This window comes from Otolemur garnettii, unplaced genomic scaffold, assembly GCF_000181295.1.
Source record: "Otolemur garnettii isolate 467f Iridium unplaced genomic scaffold, OtoGar3 scaffold00050, whole genome shotgun sequence".
NCBI lineage: Eukaryota > Metazoa > Chordata > Mammalia > Primates > Galagidae > Otolemur > Otolemur garnettii.
The window spans coordinates 4,840,569-4,849,007 of NW_003852445.1; the positions used below are offsets into that span (position 1 = coordinate 4,840,569).

The 8,439-nt window shown below is 40.7% G+C and overlaps 1 pseudogene; it reads left to right on the top strand.

Annotated features, from left to right (window-relative positions):
* The first annotated feature begins 1,776 nt into the window (after positions 1-1,776).
* On the top strand, positions 1,777-2,255 carry LOC100947149 (annotated as a pseudogene).
* The last annotated feature ends 6,184 nt before the right edge of the window (positions 2,256-8,439 follow it).

Consider the following 8,439-nt stretch of genomic DNA (forward strand, 5'->3'; position numbering starts at 1 on the left):
TAAATATGTGGAAATTAAACAACATACTCCCAAACAACAAATGGGTCACAGAAGAAATCAAAAATGAAATTAAATAATACCTTGAGTCAAACTAAAATGGATACAAAAAGTACCAAAACTTTGGGGATGCAGCCAAAGCAGTTCTAAAAGAAACATGTACAGTGATAAACACCTGTATCAAAAATGAGAAAGAACCAAATAAACAATCAAATGTTACACTCCAAGGAACTAGAAATAGATGAACAAACTAAGTGAGCAGATGGATGGAAACAACAAAGATCAGAGCAACATAGATGAACCTGCAGACATTACCCTAAGTCAGGCCACTAAGACAAATGTTGTATGATCTCATGTATATGTGGAGTTGAATGAAGTTTGGGCAACCGCCAAAGCACTGATACAAGCATCCACAAGAGAAAACATCAGGCTGCAACACCAACCAGGCCCTAGGGAACAGGGTACCAGTGCACAGCCGTGTCAGGCAAGTTAAAAACTTTAAAATCCTCCCACCTAGCAGATGTATGAAACCTCATGGCCAGCTTGGCGGGAGAGAAGAGTGGACATACTTACCCAATGTACAAAGAGGTAAGTTAAAAAAGACCCCTCCCCCTATTGTAGCCTTTCTGTCTATATTAGGCTCCAGCTGCAAGTCAGCCAAAGCCCCATTCTACACCAAGTTCAGATTTTGACTCTTGCATGATACCAGACACTGTGACTACTAAACTGGGATATGGCTTTTTGCCTGGAAGTAACCAGAAAAAGTCATGGGATTGTAAAATATCCCTTTGGAAGAATAGGCCCCAGTGAAAAAAATTTTAAAGAGCAATGGGGGCCCAAACTATCGATGAATTAGCACTTGTTCAAGGCAATTGTATAAACAGGTCAAAGTGATTGAGCCAAGGATAAACCCTCTCATTGTAAATCTGATATTGTGCACATAGAACATTCAGTATTGCCTTTATCAACCAAACAAGAATAAATAATGTAAAGGGGAAAATCCCCAAACATACAATTTCCAATAGGAAATAAACACAGGATAAAAACTTGTACCTGTGTATCATGACAACACCCTGTACTCCATGTCCAATTATTATGTGTCAATGAAAAATAAAATAAATTATTTTAAAAACAGAAAACAAACAAAACAAATAAATAAGTAAATTTCCAAATGAACTTTTTTGCTTGTTGTTGTTGTTGGAGCAAAATCCAACAACCTTGAACCTCTATTCTAAATGGAAACCCAAGGTAATATATCTTCTCTAGATGTCTGATCTGACTGCACAGTATGGAATATGGACAAACACTGGGATGGAAGGGGACCCTTTCTCTCTTCTACCTTCCACTGACCCAGAATTATCTCTCTCAAACACAATGACCATGCCATCCTTCTGCTCAAAAATCTCCAATGCCTCTTCAGGGGCTTGCAAGGTGAAACCTTAAGGCTTGTGTACATGCATGTGGCATCCATCAGCAGATATAGCTGTCCCTTCCCCACCATGCCAGGCCAAATACACTCTTAGAGCTCTGATTTCCAAACTTCGGTTATTCTTAAACCATCTGCACAGTGTTTGCTGCATTCACGTTCCCCAGCGTTATTACCAACATAATATTTTTCTGTAAACCAAGTAATGTTTTTACTTAAATAAAATCATTCTCATTCCAAGCAATATCTTTAAATCTATTTTTAATGCACTACCTATAGTTTTACTAAATATTTAACTAATACTATCAAAACTCACTTTTAGAGAATGGAGTTGCTAACAGCCTGGAAAGAACATGCCCAAGTTTTACTGTAACTACTGTGATATCTATCTCACCCACGACTCTCCATCTGTGAGAAAGACACACTGCAGGGGAGGAAGCGCAAAGAGAATGTGAGGGACAACTATCAGAAATGGATGGAAGAGCAGGCCCTGAGCCTGATTGACAAAACAGCAGCTGTCTTTCAACAAGGAAAAATGCCTCCTACTCCATTCTCGGCTCCTCTTCCTACAGCCGTGATGATTCCACCTCCCCCCAATCTTTCAGGTCCTCCTCATACTGGTATGATGCCAGCACCCCATATGCGGGGCCTTCCCATGATGCCAACGATGGGTCCCCCTCCTCCTGGGATGATGCCAGTGGGACCTGCTCCTGGAATGAGGCCACCCATGGGAGGCCACATGCCAATGATGTCTGGGCCCCCAATGATGAGACCTCCTGCTGTTCCCATGTTGGTGCCCACTCATCCTGGAATGACTCAACCAGACAGATAAGGATAGAGGGGAGTTTTCTTTATGTCAGTTTTATATTACTTATTCTGCTGTATCAGGAGCAGGGATGCTGAGTGTTTTCTTAATAGCATGATAAGGTAGAGTTGCTCCCCCTTCCTATCAAAGAGAGAATAAGAATAGTTTTGAAGGGAAGAAGTGGAACCAAAAAAAAAAGGGCAGTTTTCAATTGTATTGTAAAATGTGGAAATAAAATTGTTAACCATTTTAGTTTTTAAAAAACTCATTTTTAAAAACAGAAAATTTACCTCTGTGTCTAACTGAAACCATCTATAACACCACTAATTGCTCATGTAACAAATATTGAGATGCACTTCTCTAGACAAAAATGTACTTCTCTAGAAGAAACCATAGTGAATTTTTTTTTCTGTTCACTGAGAATACTGACCCTTTGAACCTGTTGTTTCCCTCTTCTTAGAGTGTGCTTCCCATTATCTGTCGAAGTTATTCCCTTCCTTTAGGATCTAATTCAACCCAAAGTCACCTCCTCACTGAATCTTCTCTAAATCACATGAACCTAGATGTTCCTCCTTTGTATTTCAAAGCACTTTCTACCTGCCTCCCCTATAACATTTATCACATTGTAGAGTCATGACTATGTACATCTCTCTCCCATATGAAACTGAGTACTCCAATCATTCATGGGTCATCCCATCATCTAAATCAATATATACTAGGTGCTGAAAATTTTGTTCATAAATAAGGAATGATGGAATATGTAGCCATAGTTAAGCTAATGACAAATTGCTTATTGTATGAATATCCCAGCACAATATTACCTTGGTTAAATAAAAGATACCCCCAAATCTCAATGTATAGAAGACATCTCTAAAATCATCCTATGGGACCATTAAGAAAATTTAAATGCTTTTATTTCCCACACAGGACAGAGAGAAGACAAGACTTACAAGACTTCAGAGTACGAATATAAAGTTACATCAAAATTCAGTGTAAATATCTTATGAGTTTGCTTGCAGAGACTATAGCTTTCTTTCCATGAATCTTCCACTGAACAACTTTCTAATTGCAAAAATTTTAAATATGAGCCAAAGAAGCAAATTTAAAGTACAGCAACGGGTGTTCAAAGTAGAGACAAAGCATTGGTTGCTTCAGAAAAAGTGACCTTTTTGTAAACAACAAAATTATGTCACTAATATGAAGGGTACACTGAAAAAACTGCTCTGTAACACCAACTCCATGTTATCACTGAGGAAATTTGTTTTTCCTGTTGCATTTCTGGCTCACGGAAGAATGAATCAGAAAATGTTGAGGGCTGTAGTTATAGGTGCGGGTGATGCTTTTAATCTTGCTTGTTTTCCTTCCAGAAAGACATTGACTCTCTTGTCCTCATTTTCCTCATCTTTTTTGTCTTGTATATATATTTGAAAATGGTAAAAATGTAAGTGTATATTTTTTGGCACTTTGCTTATACTTAAAACTATAATGCTGATACAAATGTAATCTTTTAAGCATCTTTATGGGGTTAGTGACGGGGAAAGAACATAAATGTTCACAAATTCAGCCACAGCTCAACATTCACTGGTGCCTCATTGTGACAGGCAACAGGGCAGGGTGGGCAGAGAGATTTAGGCACTGCTATTCAGTGAGTTGTGTCTCCTAAAATTCCTATGTGGAAGCCCTAATCCTCAGTACCTCAGAATGTAACCATATTTGGAAATAGGGCCTTTAAAGAGATAACCAAGTTAAAATGAGGCCATGAGTGGCCTGAAACCAATATAACTGCTGTTCTCATAAGAAGAGGAAATTAAGACACAGAAACACACAGAGGGTTACTATGTGAGGATATAGGCAAAAGCCATCTGCATGTCAAGGAGAGGCATCAGAAGAAACCAACTCTGCCAACACGTGGATCTTGGATTTCCAACCTCCCGAACTGTGAGGAAGGAAACCGCTATTGTTTAAGGCACCCAGTCTGTTGTTCTTTTTTTATGACTCCCTTAACAAATACGGGCACTCTCCTGGCCCTGAAGAGCTTGAGATCTAATAGGAGAAGAGAGATGGAAACAGATAAGTAGTATGGCAAAAAAAAAAGGTATGGTAAGTTAATTATGAATATTATCAACTCAGTGGAATTTCATGCAGTGATTAAAATGGAAATTATAGAGAGTATGTAGCAACTTGGGAAATGTTTATGAAAACTATCCAGTGAAAAGGAAAAACATGACAATATATCTATTCTAGGTTAACCACGAGGTCTGACAATGAAGTTCTGGAACTGATCCTAGAAAAAGTGCTATATACCTCATTGCTTAACATTACTACTATAGCCACCTTTGAAATACTCCCGCTGGCCAGCCAGGGACCATAGTGGTATTCAGCAATGAGTTATGTAGCACTTTTCCTAGGGTGAGTTCACGAACTTCATTGTCAGACCTCTCGCTGCAACAGCTCTGGTGCCATTCTAGAAGACTTCCATAATTGCTCTGAAGGGTGGACTAGGCACTAAGCATAAGCACTTAAGGAAAATAGCATATTTGAGTCTGTATTCAAAGAGCAGTGATGTAAAATGAGGTTCTAGTTCCCTGCCCAGTTGTGAGCCTTAAAACCGGGCTCCCTTAATGAAATATCCAAGAAGAATTTGCCAAAGTTTAAAGTGAAGATGAGCTAAACGAGCAGAAGACGTGGCTCTCCATTCATCTGAGGCAGTGGACTGGCCAGCGCCTGGGCAGCTTGCATTCAGGGTTCAGGGACTTGGCCAGTCAGTGCCCTCGCAGCAAAAAGGCAAACGTGCCGTGAATAGAGCCCGAATGCCCAGCCTGGAAACAGAACAGGTGTTTTGATAGCAGACTTCCACACAAAGACAGCCGCTTTCTGGCCACAATGGAGCAAAACATGAAACGTCTCTCAGCGACTCTTCTGCGCGGGGTAAGGCATGGCATACAAAAGTTAACAAGGCAAAAACAGCTGCTCTGAAGCTGCACTGGGTGTTAATCAAGCCATCTCCCCAATAGCAGGAAAGCTTATATCAAAGTCCTTAATCTGCCCCCAAGGCCCTGTTTTAACCTTGATTTAACAATTCCCATTGATAGCAATCTGTTATCCTCATTCCACACAAGGCCCCAAGCTTGGGGTTCTGCTGCGCATACCAGCTTGCCTTTGGTAGCCCCTCAAGGAGAAAAGCTCCCCAGGAAGGAGAAGGAGCTTTATTTTTATACCAGTTAAAGTCCCTATCCAATCCATTAATGCTGCAATAACCTTGGTCCAGGGCATTTCCTGTAGAAGCTATAACCAGCTGGGGTTAATGAACTCTCCCTACCATTAATTCCTGGGAGAGGCCATTGGCCTGAATTGTTACTTAATTACTCTTCTGTGTACAGCTTCATAAAGCAATGAAATGCCTTCTTTCAGGAAGAAGGGAGATGGTAATGGGGTCATCAGAGGCCATTAATTTTACAAATAGTTTGTTAGAAACTACAGTATGTTAAGAAGTCACTCTGGCCCACAAATCAACTCAATGTGGTCCTTATTAAGTAGAAGTCCGAAACTTCACAGGTTTCTGTGACTTGCACACACAAAAAGTTACAAATTATGCACAATCTGGTCAACACATACACTCAGGTATGCAAAAACGCATGGTATATTCTTTACAGTGTGTAACAAGTTCCCTTCATCTCCAGCCCCTGTTCCTCAAGTTGGAAAAAAAGACTTCATGGAGCTAGTTGGAAATATCATAGACATTTCCAATTTTAAAATCTCTTTGGGGCCAACAACTCCTCAGTCTTTGTAAGGAGAGTCTTCCTCTCCAGAGCTCTCCTCTTCCCCATGATGGTGGCAGGCACAAGGCAAAGCTATGTATCTGTGAACCCTGGCAGGAAAAGCTCTGGGTCTTAATGCTTGCTCTTGGTGCTCCAGATCTGTGGGACTCTGTGTCCACCCCAGCACAACCCAAGGTCTTCTCTTGTCCACCCAGCTCCTTACCACAACTACACCCCACTTCCAGGTGGGAGAATGATCATCCATTTTCTCTCCACCACCCAATTTAAAACTATAACCTTCTCCCTACACATACATACATACATACATACACACACACACACACACTATATTTGCTCTAACCCCCATCATCTGTTTATGCTTTTTCTGTCAAACTAAAATAACCAAAAGGATCAGAATCTAATTTAAAGAGAGTTTATTCAAGCACAAAGTTTACGTACAGCCATCCAGGACACACAGATTCCAAAGAATGGATGCCAGTGTTCTGAAGTGTAGAAGTTTAGGATTGCTTATATAGACAAAGTGTAGGGAACTTAATAGAATTTCAACACATTTCCATTATACATAAGACCTATTATATCAATGACCTCTAGTTACAAAAATCTGATCAGTTAAAAAGTTCTTTGTCTTTCAGGAAAGGCATACTGACAATTGCACGTTTAAATGTAACTAACAGTCATGGGGTCTTTTGCACCATCTGGTCTGAGTTAGGTATAAGACAATAAAGGAGGCAGTTAGACAATCACAATAATCAGTGATTGGAAGAGGAGAGGTCTGGGCGTATGGGGAGGTCTGGTTTGTGGTCTCTCCTAGTCATTTACAGAACAAGAACAATGAGAAGGAGAGTTTAGTGGCTGGTTGCTGTGGCTCATGCCCATAATCCTAGCACTCTGGGAGGACAAGGTGAGAGGATTGCTTGAGCACAGGAGTTCAAGACCAGCCTGAGAAAGAGCAAGACTCCATCTTTATCAAAAATAGAAAAATTAGCCTGGCATCATGGCAGGCACCTGTAGCCCCAGCTACTCAGGAGGCTGAGGCAGGAGGATTGCTCAAGCCCAAGAGTTTGAGGTTGCTGTGAGCTAATATGTCAACCCAGGGTGACAGAGTAAGACGATGCCTAAAAAAAAAAAGAGAGAGAGAGCGAGAGTTCACCTATATTCCAAGAAGCAAAATTACAAACACTCTACCAATTCAGTCTTTAGGGTTTAATTTCCCCTTCAGCATAACAAATTTAGAGGGCACTGAAATTTTTTTTATACTTTGTAATATTCTCTTATCATGCCAAATAAAATAAATTTACATATTTATTTTATTGACTGTATTATCTCCCAATACACATTGCACACTCACATCTTAGAGTATAAACTCCAGGAAGGTGAGTGCTTTTGGCTGTTTTGTTCACTCTTTCTCTCTGGTGTTTAGAACAGGGCCTGGAAGACATAGGTGCTCTTTCCATGTTTCTGCATTTGCTGAATGGATGCGTAGTTAGGTGGCTACGGGATGGGATCAGACTGCTGGCCACAAAACTGGGAGTTTCCATTTTTGTCACCCTTGGGCAAGAAAGCAGCCTTATTGTACACAGAAATAAAGAAATAGGTTCTGCCCCTTCAAACTGCCCAGAAATAAGATCCATTTACCTACTGATGATCAAAGCAGACTCACACATGAAACCCACACCCCCATCTAGACCCTGAACTCTACACAAAGGACAAGCAACTGTTGCCACCCACCCCACTGTGACATGCTGCCCCACCCATCCTGTGTCAATAGTGCAATCATGACCTCTCGGAAGGTTCTGAGATTCTATTGGATCATTCCAGTAAGGAAAGATTAGACTCTTCAGAAGCTAATTGACTAGGGCAGCGCACATCGGAAGAAAGGTAGAGTTTGTAGAAGAAATGGAGAAAAAGAAGAAATGAAGAGGAAGAGAGAGCCAAATAATTTACTTACACTTGGGTTTCTGAGCCCTCTTTGATACTAAAGATCTTAATAACTGGAAATTCTTGCAGAGGCCAGACTACAGTGCAGAGATTACCTTTCAAGGCAGTTAGGAACCTACATCCCTGCCCATGGGGCCTTAGGGAAAACAACTGGGCCTAGAACAAAAACAGACTTAAGATCAATGACCTCTATTTCTTCATATTGTCTTAGATAAATTTCCAAAGGGTCTTGTGTTGGTAAACCATCTCTGAATACATCCACTAGCAGGGCATATATTGCACTTTCTAGCATTATCTTTGTATCCTAACTGTGTACTAAGGCATCATCACATTATGACCAGAAGAATCAGACGACAGGGTTTGGTCATGGCTAAAATGTGGGGACTGGAGGGAGGAAACCAGTTAACTTTTGGGGGGACTCTTGGTTAGTTACTCTATGCTTCATTTCCCCAATTCATTAAACGAGCCTCTGCTGGCATTTTAGGGAGCCTACA